This window comes from Molossus molossus, unplaced genomic scaffold (genome assembly GCF_014108415.1).
Source record: "Molossus molossus isolate mMolMol1 unplaced genomic scaffold, mMolMol1.p scaffold_m16_p_1, whole genome shotgun sequence".
Classification (NCBI taxonomy): domain Eukaryota; kingdom Metazoa; phylum Chordata; class Mammalia; order Chiroptera; family Molossidae; genus Molossus; species Molossus molossus.
Window position 1 is genome coordinate 147,985,952 of NW_023425344.1, and position 17,384 is coordinate 148,003,335.

A 17,384-nucleotide genomic window follows, 5' to 3' on the forward strand; every position below is an offset into this window, starting at 1 on the left:
TACTCGGACTTGCTCCCTCTAAACTCAGAGGGGAAGCAGCTTGAGGGGTTCCAGAGCCATACAGTAAAGAACTGAGCTGTCTGGCATTGGAGCAAGGGCTGGAGAAGGGGCTTTCTCCGGGGCAAAGGTGCCGTCAGAGGCCTTTGTTCCTTTGGTGAGCCTTCCCTGGGGCAGAAGACTGCCGCCTGCTGGGACTCCAGCAACCTGGCTCACACTGGTAGCCCTGCCCTGGTGATTCCCTGAGGCCCAGCCCCACCCAACTTTCAGGCCCACCCAAGCTGTTGCCAGTTGTTTTACCATAGGATTGGTCTGTCTTGGATCCTGCTTCAGGTTTTCCTAAATTCTTTCAAACAAGCAGCATCTGGTCTCAGATAGCCCCATACCTCTCGTTAAGTAATACACAGAAATAAACACAGGGAGGTAGCCAAAATGAGAAGTCAAAGAAACAGGTCCCAAATGAAAGAATAGAACAAAACCCTAGGCCTCAAGAGCATAAAAAAGGACCAGTCAGCAATGATGGAGGCACTAACTGAAATAAAGAATAATTTATACAGATTCAATAGTAGAGTAGGTAAAGCCAAGAAGCAAACCATCGATTTGGAATATAAGGAAGCAAAAAATGCCCTTATCAGAACAGCAAAAAAAATGAGGATAGTGTAAGGAGCCTCTGGGACAACTTCAAGTGTGCCAACATTCACATCTTGGGGGTGCCAGATGGAGGAGAGAGAGAACAAGAAATCAAAAACCTATTTGAAACAATAATGGCAGAAAACTTCCCTAACTTGGTGAAGGAAACAGACATATAAGTCCAGGAAGCACACAGAGTCCCAAACAAGATGAACCCCAAGAGGCCCACACTAAGACACATCATCATCAAAATGCAAAAGTTTCAAGACAGAGAGAATCTTAAAAGCAGAAAGAGAAAAGCAGTTAGTTACCTACAAGAGAGTTCCCATAAGACTGTCAGCTGATTTCTCAAAAGAAATTTTATAGGCCAGAATGAAGTGGCAAAAAATATTCAGACTGATGAAAAGCAAGAACCTTCAGCCAAGATTACTCTATCCTACAAAGCTGTCATTTAGAATCGATGGCTATATAAAGAGTTTTCCAGACCAGGAAAAGCTAAAGGAGTTCATCACCACCAAACCATTATTATATGAAATGATGAAGGGTCTTTTTGAAGAAAAAGATAAAATATATGAACAAATAAAATGGCAATGAATACATATCTATTGCCCTGGCCGGTTTGGCTCAGCGGTTAGAGCGTCGGCCTGTGGTCTGGAGAGACCCGAGTTCGGTTCCCGCTAAGGGCATGTACCTTGGTTGCAGTTTGTCCCCGGCCCTGGTTGGTCGTGCGGGTGGCAGCCACTCGATGTGTCCCCTCACGTCGATGTTTCTGTCTCTCTCTCCCTTCCTCTCTCTCTCCCTCCCACTCTATATGTACAAAAAATGGAAAAATGTTCTCGGGTGAGGATAAAAAAAAATAAATAAATAATACATATCTATCAACAATTGAATGTACAAACAAAATGAACAAGCAGAACAGAAACATTCTCATAGATACAGAGAACATTTTGTTGGTTGCCAGATGGGAGGGGGTTGGGGTATGAGGGAAAAAGATGAAGGGATTAAGAAGTACAAATTTGCCCTGGTGGGTTTGGCTCAGGGGTTAGAATGTTGGCCTGCGGTCCGGAGAGACCGGGTTCGGTTCCTGCTAAAGGCATGTACTTTGGTTGCAGTTTGTCACGGGCCCTAGTTGGGTCGTGTGGGTGGCAGCCACTCATGTGTCCTTTCACGTCGATGTTTCTGTCTCTCTCTTCCTCCCTCTCTCTCCCTTCCACTCTATCTGAACAAAAAATGGAAAAATGTCCTCGGGTGAGGATAAAAAAAAAGAAGTACAAATTCGTTGCTAGACTGACAAACCTCAAAGGAAAAGGGGTTAGGAGGTGGGAAGAAATAAACCAAAGAACTTATATGCATAACCAATGGACACAGAAAACAGTGTGGGAAAAGGCAGGAGGGGGGTGGGAGTGGGGAAGAGGGGGGTCAATGGGGGAAAAATGAGGAATATCTGTAATACATTCAACAATAAAGATTAAAAAAAATAAAGAAACAAACAAACAAATAAATAAAAATAAAAGGGGAAATTTGAACAGAGATAGACATGCACACAGAGAGAATACCATATGAACATGAAGGTAGAGATTTGGGTGATGTGCCTATAAGCCAAAGAACCCCGAAGACTGACAGCAGACCACCAGAGTCTAGGAGACAGGCGTGGAACATGCTCCCTCACAGCCTTTTGCAAGAACCTACTCTGTTGACACCTTGACCTTGGACTTCCAGCCTCCAGAAATGTGAGACAATAAATTTCTGTTGTTTAATGCATATGATTTATGATATTTTGTTACAGCAACCACAGGAAATGAATGCAGTAACCTCTTATATTATGTTTCATATTTTTTTCTAAAATTCTCATAAATGATTATCAAAGATGTGGTGTATATGCACTACTGTAAACACAGGTTTTTATGTTATCCATTGTCAGTGCTGGAGAGTCTTCCTTTTAATTGAAAATGTCTCCACTCTTACCTCACTCAACTGTTTTAACATTGATAGTATTGGCATGCGGATGTGCAAGGTACTTTTGTGATCTTGGGGACAAGATTTTGTAGAATTAATCAATAACACTGTGCGAAATCTTTTCGAGTCACCATTATCTCTGCTTTTCCCTTAAGAGATGTTTGGTCAGGGCACAGAGAGCCTCATAGCCATGTAAAGGACAATTTTTGAAGATAAATTATTGTGATCAAACAAAAGAGATTAGAAATTTCAACATGTCTAGTTCTATTTTTAATATTTTTCTCTCTTAAAAGAATTCTACTGATGAAATGAGAATTTTTCCTTTAGAAATTATTTTCCAGTATGGATCACTATCACTTTAACTCACTCAACCTTGGGGTAAATCAAATTTGCTGAGCAAAATAATTTGGTTATTTGTGTGCACAATAGTAAGGGAAAGAAGAATAAATGGTTTGTAACAGATGCTGTGCTTACAAATGTCAAAGTTTTCAGTGAGCCCACAGCTTTAAAAGGTCATACCATTTTATAGTTGTACCTTTTAAACTTAGTAATAAATACAGGATATGTGCTATACTTCCTACTCTAAATGCATTGGTTTCCCAATTTTACATGTCAAAGAATAGCTTTACCATCTGCCACTGTTTTATAGCATGCCTTCAAACTCAAGCCTTTTCTGTATCCTGGTGTGTTTGTTAACTTCCAGGAGGTGTTATCACCAAGATCTTACACCATGGAGTTGTTTTATAACATTTAGCCAATACTGATATAAATAATTGATTTGTAATAGCCCTCAATATGAAGAATTAATCTGGAGAAGAATTATTTGAACTTTAAGATCATTGTTAAAATTCTGATCAGCATGACCATGGTAAGCAGGTCATGCTATATTTCTTTTCTGCATGTCAGTCAGATCAAGCCTTAGTTGTTTCATTCAAAATTTATATCTCCTTACCTATATTTGTGTATTTGATTTGTCACAAACGGAGAAAAGAATGCTATAATCTCCTACTGTGATTGTGGATTTATTTTTGCATTTTTATTGGATTTTATATATTTGAAGTCTATAACTAGAATTTCTTGAGATGTATTGACTGTGTACTTTATTATACAAAACATCTTAATTATATATACACATACCCACTTTATAATTTGACCTGTAATTACAATTTGTGTAGTTTATTATAGTACTTAGTTTACTTTAAAAAAGCATTTAATATCCCTATAATTTTATTCTGAATCATTTTTTGTTTTTTTATTTTATTTTATTTATTTTTTTATTAATTAATTTTTGTTACAGATGTTTCTCCTTTTTCCCCCACTGATTCCCCCCTCCCCCTCCCTCCTGCCCTTTCCCCAGTTTGTTGTTTATGTCCACTGTTCATGCATACATGCATATAAGATCTGTGGTTTATCTCTTCCCCACCACACCCCTATTTAGGGGATTGTCAGTCTGTATCCCACTTCCCCTCTCTGGGACTACCCCCTTCCTCAGACTGTTATGTTCATTATATTCCACAAATAAGTGAGATCATATGAAACTTGTCTTTCTCTGTTTGGCTTGTTTCACTTAGGATGATACTTTCCAGGTCCCTCCATGTAGTCTCAAAGGATAAGAGGTCTTTCTTTCTTACAGCTGCATAGTACTCCATTGTGTATATGTACCACAGCTTTTTTATCCATTCGTCTACTGATGGACACTTGGGCTGTTTACAGATCTTAGCTATTGTAAATAGTGCTGCAACAAACATGGGGGTACATATATTCTTTCTGATTGGTGTTTTAGGCTTCTTAGGGTATATTCCTAGAAGTGGGATCGCTGGGTCAAATGGAAGTTCAATTTTTAATTTATTGAGGTAACACCATATTGTTTTCCACAGTGGCTGCACCAGTCTGCATTCTCACCAGCAGTGCACTAGAGTCCCCTTTTCTCCACACCCTTGACAACACTTGTTGTTTGATGATTTGTTGATGGCGGCCATTCTGACAGGTGTGAGGTGATACCTCATTGTTGTTTTAATTTGCATCTCTCTGATGATTAGTGATGATGAGCATTTCTTCCTATGTTTCTTAGCCATTTGTATGTCCTGTTTGGAGAGGTGTCTATTTAGTTCTTCTGCCCATTTTTAAATTGGATTCTTTGTCTTCCTTTTGTGGAGTTGTATGAGCACTCTATATGTATTGGAAATTAACCCCTTATTTGATATATCATTGGCAATTATGCTCTCCCATACAGTGGGTAGCCTTTCCGTTTTGATGATTGTATCTTTCGCTGTGCAGAAGCTCCTGAGTTGGATGTAGTCCCATGTGTTCATTTTCTCCTTTGTTTCTATTGCTTTAGGTGATGTGTCAGTAAAAATTCTGCTGCATATGATGTCTGAAATTTTGTTGCCTACAGTCTCTTCTAGGATTTTTATGGATTCGTGAGTTACATTTAAGTCTGAATCATTTTTTGGATGTGTTCTGGATAACTGGGTTTCATAATGCAACAGATATTTCTATTTTAAATAAAGGAATGTAAACCGGCCGGTGTGGCTGAGTAGACTAAATGTTGTCCCATGGACTGGGAGGTCTAAGTTCAATTTCTGGTCAGGGCACATGTGCGGGTTGCAGGCTTGATCTCCAGTAGGGGGCATGCAGGAGGCAGCTGATCAATGTTTCTATCTCTCTCTCCCTTTCTCTCTCTCTCTAAAAAAAAAAAAATTCAATAAAAACATATGATTAAAAGAAAAAAGGAATTTGCCTCATTTGCCATTTGTTGTCGTTGATATGTTGAATTATTCTAGACATGTTAATTTGTAATGTTTATTTTTTTATACTTTCAAATGATTTATTCCTTGCATATTCCCAATTTTCTGCTCTTGTTTATGAATAAGAAATTATACATCTTATTCCTCTGGATTCTAGAGCTTAACCTTTACTTTTTAAGGCATTCATTTGAGCATATTTTTCTCTCATTATCTAAATTAATAAGTAAAAATATACTTGCATAACAAGGCAGGAACCTTGGTACTTTTTACCTCATCCAACCTCCAGCTCCCAGCCTCTCCCACCCATGTTGAGATGATCTGAGATAATAGTTCCAGATCATTATTATTTAACATTAAATTTTATTTAGTTAATGTTTTATTGGTTTCATTGCCGTTCATTGTTTCTTCTTGACCATTTCTTAAGTTTTATTTATTTACTTTTTGGCATTCACATATTCATTCCTCCCATCCCCAGTTTTATTGAGGTATAATTGACTAAAATTGAATATATTTAATGTATACATGTGATATTATGATATACCAGTATCCTTTACTTTTGGAAAGTTTGGTTTACAACACTTTGGTCTTTTTTTTTGTGAGTGCTACAGAACAGGAATTTATTTTATAAGAGGAAATATTTCTCACTTGTAACATAGCACGGGTTTGGCCAAAAGCATTATAGTGAATTATTAATATAGTGTAATGTATTTTTCAATTTCCAACATTGCATCTATTACATGATAAAACTATTATGTGAGAAGATATAGCAATTTTATGAAACTAATGTAATAATTTAGTAAAATAAATAATACAATGCATATTGAATGATATTCTTAATTGAAGGATGTTCGTAACATTTTTTAAATTGAATTTATTGGGGTAACATTGGTTAATAAAATTATTAATAAAATTCAGGTGTACAGTTCTATAATACATCATTTGTATGCAGTATTGTGTGTTCACTATCCAAAGTCAAGTCTCCTTTCCTCACCTTTTAAAAAACTTTTTATTTCATTTATTTATTTATTTTATTTTTTATTTAATTAATTAATTTACTTTTGTTACAGATGTTTCTTATTTTCCCCCCACTGATTCCTCCCTCCTCCTCTCTCCCCGCCCTGTCCCCAGCTTTGTTGTCCATGTCCATTGTTCATGCATACATACATATAAGTTCTGTGGTTTCTCTCTCCCCCACCACCCCCTCTTTTGGGGATTGTCAGTCTGTACCCCACTTCCACATCTCTGGGACTACCCCATTCCTCGGACTGTTATGTTCATTATATTCCACAAATAACTGAGATCATATGATAATTTTATTTATCTTATTTCATTTTTATTGTTGAATGTGTTACAGATGCCCCTCTCCGCCCCCCTTTTCTTCATTGGTGGAGTCTTCAGGGGGTTCCATTACAATATCATGTCATCTGTGAATAATTACAGTTTCACTTCCTCCTTTCCAATTTGGATGCCTTTTATTTTTCTTCTTGTCAGATTGCTGTGGCTAAGACTTCCAGTACAATGTTAAATAAGAATGGCGAAAGTGGGCATCCTTGCCTTGTTCTTGTTATTAAGGGAAATGCTTTTAGTTTTTGTCCATTGAGTGTGATGTTGGCTCTAGGTTTGTCATATATTGCCTTTATTATGTTGAGATATGATCCTTCTATTCCCCCTTTACTGAGAGTTTTTATCAAAGATGGGTGCTGGATTTTGTTAAATGCTTTTTTGGCATCTATTGATATGATTGTATGATTTTTTATCTTTCATTTTGTTTATGTGATGTATCACATTTATTGATTTGCAAATATGTACCAGCCTTTCATTCCTGAAATGAATACTGCTTGGTTGTGGTGTATCATTTTTTAAATATATTTTTAGGTCTGATTTGCTAATATTTTATTGAGGATTTTGGTATTTATGTTCATCAGGGATATTGGTCTATAATTTTCTTTCTTTGTAGTGTCTTTATCAGGTTTTGGAATTAGAATTATGCTGGCCTCATAAAAAGAGATTGGAAGTCTTCTTTCCTCTTGAAGTTTTTGGAATAGTTTGTGGACAATGGGTGTTAGTTCTTTTTTAAATATTCAGTAAAACTCCCCTGTGAATCCTTCCAGACCTGGGCTTTTGTGTGGTAGTTTATTTATTATGCTTTAATTTCCTTAATTGCTATTGATCGGTTCAGGTTTTCTGACTCTTTCTGATTGAGTTTTAGAAAACTGTATGATTCTTGGAATTTGCCCACTTTGCCTAGATTGTCCAATTTGTTGTTGTATAATTGTTCACAGTATTTTCTCACAATCCTTTGTATTTCTGTGGCGTGAGTTGTTACTTCTCCTCTTTCATTACTGATTTTGGGTCCCCTCTCTCTCTCTATCTCTCTCTTTTTTTTTTTTTTTTGGCGAGTCTGGCTAAAGGTTCATCAATTTATTTTATGTTTTCAAAGAACTAGCTCTTGATTTCATTGATCATTAGTATTATTTTTTAGTCTCTATGTCATTTATTTCTGCTCTGACCTTTATTGTTTCTTTCCTTCTGCTTAATCTGCATTTTGTTGTTGTTCACTTTCTAATTTATAAGTCATAGGGTTAGATAGTCTATTAGAAATTGTTCTTATTTCTTGAGATAGGACTGTAGTGCTATAAACTTCCCTCTCAGGACTGTTCTTGCTATGTACCATAGATTTTGTGTTGTTGTGTGTTTGTTTTATTGATGCCCACGATGTCTTTTATTTCTTTCTTGATCTTCTTGGTGACCCGTTTATTGTTTAATAACATGATATTTAGCCTCTATGTGTTAGAATATGTTTTAGTGTTTTTGTTGTAATTAATTCTAGTTTCATGTTATTGTATCTGAGAAGATGCTTGATATGATTTCAATCTTCTTGAATTTGTGGAGATTTACTTTGTGTCCTAACATGTGGTCTATCTTTAAGAATGTTCCATGCGCACTTGAGAAGAATGTGAATTCTGCAGTTTTGGGTTGTTTTTCTCTGTAGATATCTATTAAATCCATTTGATCTAATGTATCAGTTAGGGTCTCTGTTTCCTTGTTACTTTTTGTATAGAGGATCTATTCAGTGAGGTCAGTGGAGTGTTGAAGTCCTCTGCTATGATTGTGTTGCTGTTGATTTCTCCCTTGAAATCCTCCTAAAGTTTTAAAATATATTTTGGTGCTCGTATATTGGGTGTTTATATGTTTACCAATGTTCTATTCTCCTGTTGGATCGATCCTTTAGTACTATGTAGTAGCCCTCTTTGTCTCTAGGTTTGGCCTTCATTTTGAAGTCTATTTTATCAGATATGAGTATTGCTACCCCAAGTTTTTTTGTTTTGTTTTGTTTCCATTTGCTTTGTGAAATTCTTTCCATATCTTCACTTTCGACCTGTATGAGTCTTTTGTTCTGAGGTGAGTCTCTTGCAGACAGCACACTAATGGGTCATGCTTTCTTATTCATTCAGCTCATCTGTGTCTTTTGATTTAAAAAATTTTTTTAATCCTCACCCAAGGACATTTTTGCATTTATCTTCAGATAGAGTGGGAGGGAGAGAGGAAAGAAGATAGAGAGAGAAAAACATCGATGTGAGAGAGACACAGTGAGTGGTTGCCACCCACATGATCCCAACTGGGGCTGAGGACAAACTGCAACTGAAGAACGTGCCCTTAGCAGGAACTGAACCTGGGACACTCTCGTCAGTGGGCTGACGCTCTAACCATTGAGCCAAACCAGCCAGGGTTCATCTGTGTCTTTTGATATGAGCTTTTAATCCACTTACATTTAAGGTTATTATTGATATTTACTTATTTATTGCCATTGTTACTTATTATACCTATGTTTTTCTCTATTTCTTCTCCCTATTGCAGCAGTCCCTTTAACACTTCTTGCAATGCTGGTTTGGTGGTTATATATTCCTTTAGCTTTTTTTTGTGTCTGGGAAGCTCTTTATTTAATCTATTTTGAATGATAGCCTTGCTTGATAGAATTGTTTTGTATTCAGATCCTTATTTTTCATTACCTTGAATACTTCATGCCATTCCCTTCTGGCCTATAGTGTTTCTGTTGAGAAATCAGCTGTCAGCTTTATGGGAGCTCCTTTGTAGTAACCTATTGCTTTTTTCTTGCTATCTTTAAGATTATTTTTTTGTCTTTAATTTTTAGCATTTTAAATATGATGCATCTTGGTGTGGGTCTCTTTGGGTTCTTTTTTTTTCTTTTTCTTTTTAAACTCATCTTTATTGTTGAATGTATTACAGATGTTTCTCCCCTTTTTCCCCATTGACCTCCTCTTCCCCATGCCCACCCCCTCCTGCCTTTCCCACACTATTGTTGGTGTCCATTGATTGTGCATATATGCATAGAAGTTCTTTGGTTTATCTCATCCCACTCTCCCTCCCCCTTTCCCTTTGAGGTTCATCAGTCTAACAACCAATTTGTACTTCTTAATTCCTTTATCTTTCCCACCCACCCTCCCAGCCCCCACCCATCTGGCAAGCAACAAAAAGTTCTCTGTATCTATGAGTCTGTTTCTGTTCTGTTTGCTCATTTTGTTTGTGGATTCAACTGTTGATAGATATGTATTAATTGCCATTTTGTTGTTCATATTTTTGTTCTTCTTTGCCTTCAAGAAGACCCTTCAACATTACATATAATACTGGTTTGGTGGTGATGAATTCTTTTAGCTTTTTCTTATCTTGGAAACTCTTGATATGGCCATCGATTCTAAATGATGGCTTTGCAGGATTGAGTAATCTTGGTTGTAGGTCATTGCTTTTCATCACCTTGAATATCTCTTGCCACTCCTTTCTGGCCTGCAAAGTTTCTTTTGAGAAATCAGCTGGCAGTCTTATGGGAGCTCCGTTGCAGGTAATTAACTGATTTTCTCTTGCTGCTTTTAAGATTGTCTCTTTGTATTTAACCTTTGGCATTTTGATGATGATATGTCTTGGTGTGGACCTCTTTGGGTTCAACTTGTTTGGGACTCTCTGTGCTTCCTAAACTTGTATGTCTGTTTCCTTTACCAAGTTAGGGAGGTTTTCTGTCATTACTGTTTCAATTAGTTTTTTAATTTCCTGCTCTCTTTCTTCTCCTTCAGGCACCCCTATGATGGAAATGTTGGCACACTTGAAATTGTCCCAGAGGCTCCTTGCATTATCCTCATTTTTTTAAATTCTTTTTTCTTTTTGCTGTTCTAGTTGGGTGTTTTCTGCTTCCTTATATTCCAAATCGATGGTTTGCTTCTTGGCTTTACCTACTGTACTATTGATTCCCTGTAAATTATTCTTTATTTCAGGTAGTGCATCCTTAATTTATGATTGGCCCTTTTTTATGTTGTTGATGTTCTCACTAAGTTCCTCAAAGGTCTCCTTAAGTTCCTTGAAGGTCTCACTAAGTCTCTTGTATATCTCACCTAGTTCCCTGAGCAACCTTATAACATGTGTTCTGAACTCTGCATCCGTTAGATTGCTTATCTCCATTTTGTTTAGTTCTTTTCCTGGAGTTTTGTTCTTTTCTTTCATTTGGGACGTGTTTCTTTGTCTCCTTATTTTGGCTGCTTCCCTGCGATTGTTTCTATGTATTAGGCATGCCTCCTAGGCTTCATAGGGTGGCTTCCTGTTGTAGGTGTCCTGTAGGATCCAGTGGCACAGTCTCCCTGATAACCCCAGCTGGGCCCTCGCAGTGCAACCCTAGTGTGGACTGTACACCCTTTCCTTGTAATTGAATCTTGACTGCTGTTGGCACATCAATGGGAGGGGTTTACTCAGGCTGGTCAGCTGCAAGGACTGGCTGTGCCCACCAGTCACTACCTTGGAGGATCAGCTGTGTAGGGGCCCACCACACAGAGCAACACTTACTTCAGCAGGGCTCTGGTACCCACTGAGTCCACTCATTGAGTGTGTCACTTGTGGAGGTGGTTGGGTGGTGGTGTTTTGATGTGGTCTGAAGCTGTCCACCAGGTGTGCTGGCTCTGGGGCAAGTCAGCCACTGCCTGGTGTTCTACCCAGGGTCACCAGGCATAAGCTACAAAGTGATCTGCAGATGGCTGCTTCCTGGGCTTGGAGGTGTCTAGGAAAAGCCAAGTTGTGAACCAGGCTGGTTGCTTCTAGTGCCAGGCCTGGGGCCACTTAACGAGAGGTATAGGCTTGCCGAGACTGGTTTCTCTTGAGCCCCGGCTCCGTACTGCTCTTGTGGGCCGCTGGTTCACACAGGGCCTTATGGAGCCCCCGGTCCCACCGCTGGTGGCTGGGGCGTGTTGCTGCCCAGTGGGGCTCAGCTCCTGCTCAGCCTTTGCTGTAGGTTTTTTTTTTTTGGGGGGGGGGATAGTTTTCTGCTGCTGGTCTGTGCTTTTGTTGCCTGGGGATGGATGTCTGCTTCCCAGTCTCTGTTTCTGGTGGTATATCTCCACTCTGTTTGGGCTGCTACTGCGGGGGATGGTGCTGGGCCCCTGGCCATTTTTGCTGTCTGCAACCGGCACCTTGACAGCTCTGCTACTGTGCACTGGTCTGTGTTGACCCAGGGTGTCCACTGGCCTGATGGTGCCAGGTGCATTGGTGGGCTCAGGTACCAGATGTTGCTTGTTTGAGAGATTTTAGGAAACTCTGAAGCAGGATTCAAGACAGGCCAATCCTATGGTACAGCCTTTGGAAACAGCTTTGGTGGGCCCAAAAGTTGGGTGGGGTGGTGCCTCAGGGAATCACAAGGGCGGGGCCAACAGTATGAGCCAGGTTGCTGGAGTCCCAGATATGGCAGCTGTCTCCCTGCCCTGTCGGGGAAGGGCTCACCAAAGGAAAAATGGCCTTTACCAGCATGTCTGTCCAGGAGAAAGCTGCCCCTTCAGCCCTCATCCATAAGCCAAACAGCTCAGTTCTTCCCTGTTCTCTGGTGCCCCTCAAGCTGCCTCCCTTGTAGCTCAGAGGGTTAGTCAGAGTAAGTCTGTGTATGGGCTCTTTAAGAGGAACTTCTGGGGCTTCTGCAGCTGCAGCCTCCCTCTGCCTCAGTTCCCACTGGTTTTACAGCCAGAATTTATGGGGACTTTTCTCCCTGGCACTGGGACTCTGAGCTGGGCGCCTGGTGTGAAACAGGGACCCGTCACTCCTCAGGGAGGACCTTCCCAGCCGAGGTGTCCCTCCTGATTTTTATCCAACACACATGGGCGTGGGACCAGCCTGTCCGTGCCTCCACCCCTCCTACTAATCTTGATGTGGCAGCTTCTTTAATTTCATAGTTGTAGGACTTCCATTCAGCTTGATTTCAGGCAGTTCTGAATGATCGTTGTGTTGTAGTTTTGTTGTAATTTTGACGTGGTTGTGGGAGGATGTGATACTGTGTTCACCTACACTGCCATCTTCAGAACTCTCTCTTTGGGTTCTTCTTGCGTGAGACTCTTTGTGCTTCCTGAACTTGTATGCCATTTTCTTTCACCATGTTAGGAAAGTTTTCTGTCACTATTTATTGAAACACATTCTCTAATCCTTACTTACTTTCTTCTTCTGGTACTCCTATCATTTGGATGTTGTTACATTTCATATTGTCCCACAGCTCTCTTAAACTGTCCTCCTGGTTTTTAATTGTTGTTTTTTTTTCCTTCTCTGATGAGTGATTTTTTTCTACTCTGTCTTTTAATTCACTGATCCAATCCTCAACTTCCTCTAATCTACTTGCTCTTCCTTCCAATGTGTTCTTTATATCTGCTGTGTCATTCTTCATTTCCAATTTGTTGTTTTTTATTGTTTCTATATCTTTTCTCATGTTATTGAGCATCCTTATAATTATTACTCTGAACTATATGTCTTACTTATTTCCATTTTATTTAGCCCTTCTTCTGGAGAATTCTCTTGTTCTTTTATTTGGAATTCATTTCTTTGTTTTACCATTCTGGCCATCTCAGTAGGGTTTGGAGCCACCAAAATCTCCCTATGGATATCAATGTCCCACAGATTGTATCTTCCTCTGCTGGGTTTGGATGTGTATGAACAGGACCAAGCTGAACACCAATGTGTGGTCTTACTCTCTTGGGTAGAGTCACAGGCGAGGCCGACCCAAATATCCCAGAGTTCCACCTCTGCCTGCAGGTTGACTATTAGTCTCAATCACTTAATGCACCTCAGATTGTAGTCCTCAGCTGGATATGAGAACATTTCCAGTGGGTGGGGCAATTGCGTTTCCCCAGGCTAAAGCTGCTTTGACAGGAAAACTCTGCCTGAGAAAGCTGGTTTCCACAGCATAGGTTAATGACTCAGCACAGAGACCTAGGCAGCCACCTTTACAGCTTGGTCCCCAAAGCCATGATACCCAACAACTGTGAGCCAGGCCCAATGCTCAAAGCATCCAGATACACATCTCTGCCTGCAGGCTGGCTGGTAGTCTCTCTATTCCTATTTTTTTATTCATCACATTGGCCATTGTAGTTTTCTCAGACCAAAGGTTTAATATTAAAAGTCTCTCACTTGAATAGAGAGCCTTTTCAACATAAAAATGTTCTGTGAGAGTCTGAAAAGATTGAATTTGTCTGGAAAACTGCTATCCTATTGATGTCTAATGACAAAAAGTTCAGCTTGTTTATTCACTTCACTGCATTCATAAATGCTGCTGTCACACAAATATGTCAGTTATTGAAACTATTTCCCTCAGCATGTGCTTTTCCTGAAGAGTGTACACTAGTTATTTTATTAGTTTCACTTGCTTTCCTAAACCCAAGAAAATGATTGAGTGAATGGATGAGATGAGAAAAACAGCAGAAAAGTGTCTGCATCCTGAGTTCTTTCCCTCCCTTCAGCATTTAAATATTCTCATCTGTTCATCTTTAAAGAGCCCCTGTATGTTTACCTCACCCTTACAGCAATTTCCCATCCACAGTTACTTCTCTAAAGAACTACACTCTCTGTGTTCATTTTCTCAGTTGCCAACCTCTCTAATTAGACTTCTTCATCAGAACTCTGTTGAAATGCTAAGGTTACTCATCACCTCTTTGCCACTAAACCCAGTAGGAAAATTTCTATCTTTATTTATTACCAAACATTAGTAGTACTACTGTTGTGTTCTGAGCACTGTTCTAAATACTGGGAAACAGTGTTGAACAAGACATAAAATCTCTGGTGTCATGGAGTTAATAAGAAAAGAATATCAAGTTGTGATAAGTATTATGATGAAAATAAAAAATGGAGGGAAAGAGAGAAAGAATGAATGTTTTGAAACTTAAATGACATGAAGGACACTTAAATGACATAGCTTTATCAGGGTGTGGAAGTAGTAGTAGGAGCCATAGTGGATACTGGTGTGGTATCTCTCTGATGGAGGCCATGCTGAAGCTTTTCTGCCTTATACAGGCAGTGATGTTAGGAGATGAGGAGACAGTGGGCTAGTGTGGTGGCTGGCAATGTTCTCCAAGGCCCAGGAGATGGTGGGATAGAGCAAATCTGGAAAGATGCATCAACAGCTCAATCAAGAACCATAAGAATAGTGACCTATTATGGGTCATGCAGCAAAATAACTTCTATTTCTTTACAACTCAGTCCACCTCCCAAAACATATCTATTAGTAGTCCAATTTTCAAGGACTTGAATAGTCTTACCAACAGTGTATGGGCTGTGCTTGATCTATGGTTTTCACCATCACACCAATAATGCCCTTTACTGGAGGTTTGAAAGTCTTTGCCATAATATTCTCATGGATTGCCACTGTTTATCAGGCATTTAGTTTGTTGTGGTTTAGAGTGACCAGGCTTTGCTCACACTGGAATTTGTAGGTTATGATTTAATAAATTAGATGACAGCTGGTACATAGAGAACAGTTTGTGTTTGCTTTTTTTTTTTTTTGGACAATTCACTGGAAAACTGTGAATAATAATATCACATATAAAAGAGATGGATAAAGGTAAAAGGGAATAAATTTTCTCTGTGAGAAGCAAACAGTCATGACTCTCTTATTAAATTTTCCAGGCAGGGAACCTGTCACTCTAAGCATGACTTCTTATTGTAAGGAAAATTTAGACTGGTTATAGTCATATTGTTCCAAGGCAATCAAACAGAGTTGAAATATTTTACATCTTGACTACATTATTTTTGTGGGGGAGGCAGGATCAAGGGTAAAATAAGAAGCCATTATTAAAAACTGTGAGCATAATAGTTCTTAGTTGTAAGCCATGGGAACCAAATTTGGTTGATTTGAAGAGAAAATTATTTATTCAGAAGACATTGGGCTAGAGAATCACTCTTGGAACTGTAGATGGTAACAACAGTCCAATTCATCCTGCAGAACTAATTCAGTGGGGACACTGCCGTCACTGCTGCTAAGAACTACAGCTTGCACTGTTGACATCCCCAGCAATGGACTCTGGAACTGCCATCAGCTTTGCTATCCCTGCTACCAAAAAAACTTGATTTTTGTGATAGCAACCTCTCTTTCCATAGATCACTATTCCTCTGTGCCTCACCTGACAAGGTGAGTGAGACTACTTTGGCCAGCAAGGGCCTGTCATGGGATTTGGTGAGTTTGGAGGTACTTATGATGTCCAGATTCATCCATTTCCTCACATTTCTTATCTCAGTTTTGTTCTAGCCTGATGAATGCTTTTACTTCCTCATAAGTGATCTCAGTGAGCTGTGAATTCAACTGACATAATGCTTTAGAAATGTACAAGATCAAGATTTGAGTTTGATTTTCAGTTAGCTCTGCGTTTGGAAGTGATGAGATTCCTTTAGCAGTCAAAAAAGTTGAGATTTCATTTCATGCCTCTAGCCAAGAATTTGTGATTTTAGCTTGACATTCTTTTCCTTTAAGCAGCGTAGCACCATTAGAAGCAACTTTCATGTCCCATAGTTCTTGAATTTCTCACATCTGTCATATACTTCTTTGGCAGTAGGTGGTCTTGTCCTTGTTAACCTTGCCTTCAATGAGGATTTCTTTAAGGTAATAATTTGATAAATTGTGCCACGGACTTCCAGATTCCCATCTCTTAATACTGACTGGATTTTTATTGTTTTTATTTTTAATCAAGCCAAGATATCCATTTCCATTTTTTCTGAGGGGAACATTCTCTGCAGCTGCAACTGATACCAATTTATATGTTAGTATTCTTAGTTAAAGCAACTCTATATGAGGTAAGCAGAAAATGAATTAATTATTAGGACTTTTAATTGCATGGACTATCGAGGGCTAGTGAGCTAGGAACAATTCTCCAAATCATATTCTATAAGGACACCATTGCTACTGCAACTCAGACTTGGGGCTGTACTTTGCATCACTGACAGCAGTAGAAATAGACCTTGGACTGGGGCAGTCAGCACTACTGTGTTTGCCACCCGAGAAATATTATCATGCTCCCTATCTTGTCTTGTCCGGAGTAAATTGCTCACATTCTCCTATTCTGTGCATCACTAGTTTACAATGTAAAATCTAGACTGGATTCATCTGACTGGTGGAACTTAGATCATAGACCTATGATTCAGCTGTAAGGGCCATTAGGAAGGTGATATCTGGCATTTTCTTTTGTATAGTGCATAACAGGCTTTGCCACCTTCCAATACGCATTAGGTGGAGAATCCCCAAAATACAGGGACGAGGTTGAAGCAAATACTATAGGTTGGCTCATTCAACCCATTCCAACCCTCTTCTAGATAGGCTTTCTCTGGAAGGTGACGGATTACACTCCTAGGCTCCAGTACCACTCTAGAGCACCTGTGCAAGATTGGGATATAAAGCCAAGTCATGTGTGATGGTGCCTGCATGCAGGGAGACTGGTTGTAAAGTTTTACAACCATAAATATGGTTGTAAAGGTGAGAGTTTTCTTCAGAGTGGCCGTGGGGGACTTCTGGCATTCAGAACCAAGTGTATTACCTTCTGTAGGGTTGTCAATGGAGTTCTTAGGACAGACCCACAGTGTGGCTATGCCCCTTTTCTCACTGTGTTGTTTTTCACTCACTGAATCTATAAGCCTCTAAGTCTTGTTTTTTTTGGCCCTCTCAGAGATTCTGTGAGATAGCTAATATTTTTATATAAATCCCTTTCTGCTAAAAGCAGCTTGATTCAATTCTATTGTTTGCAAATATATGTCCTGATTACT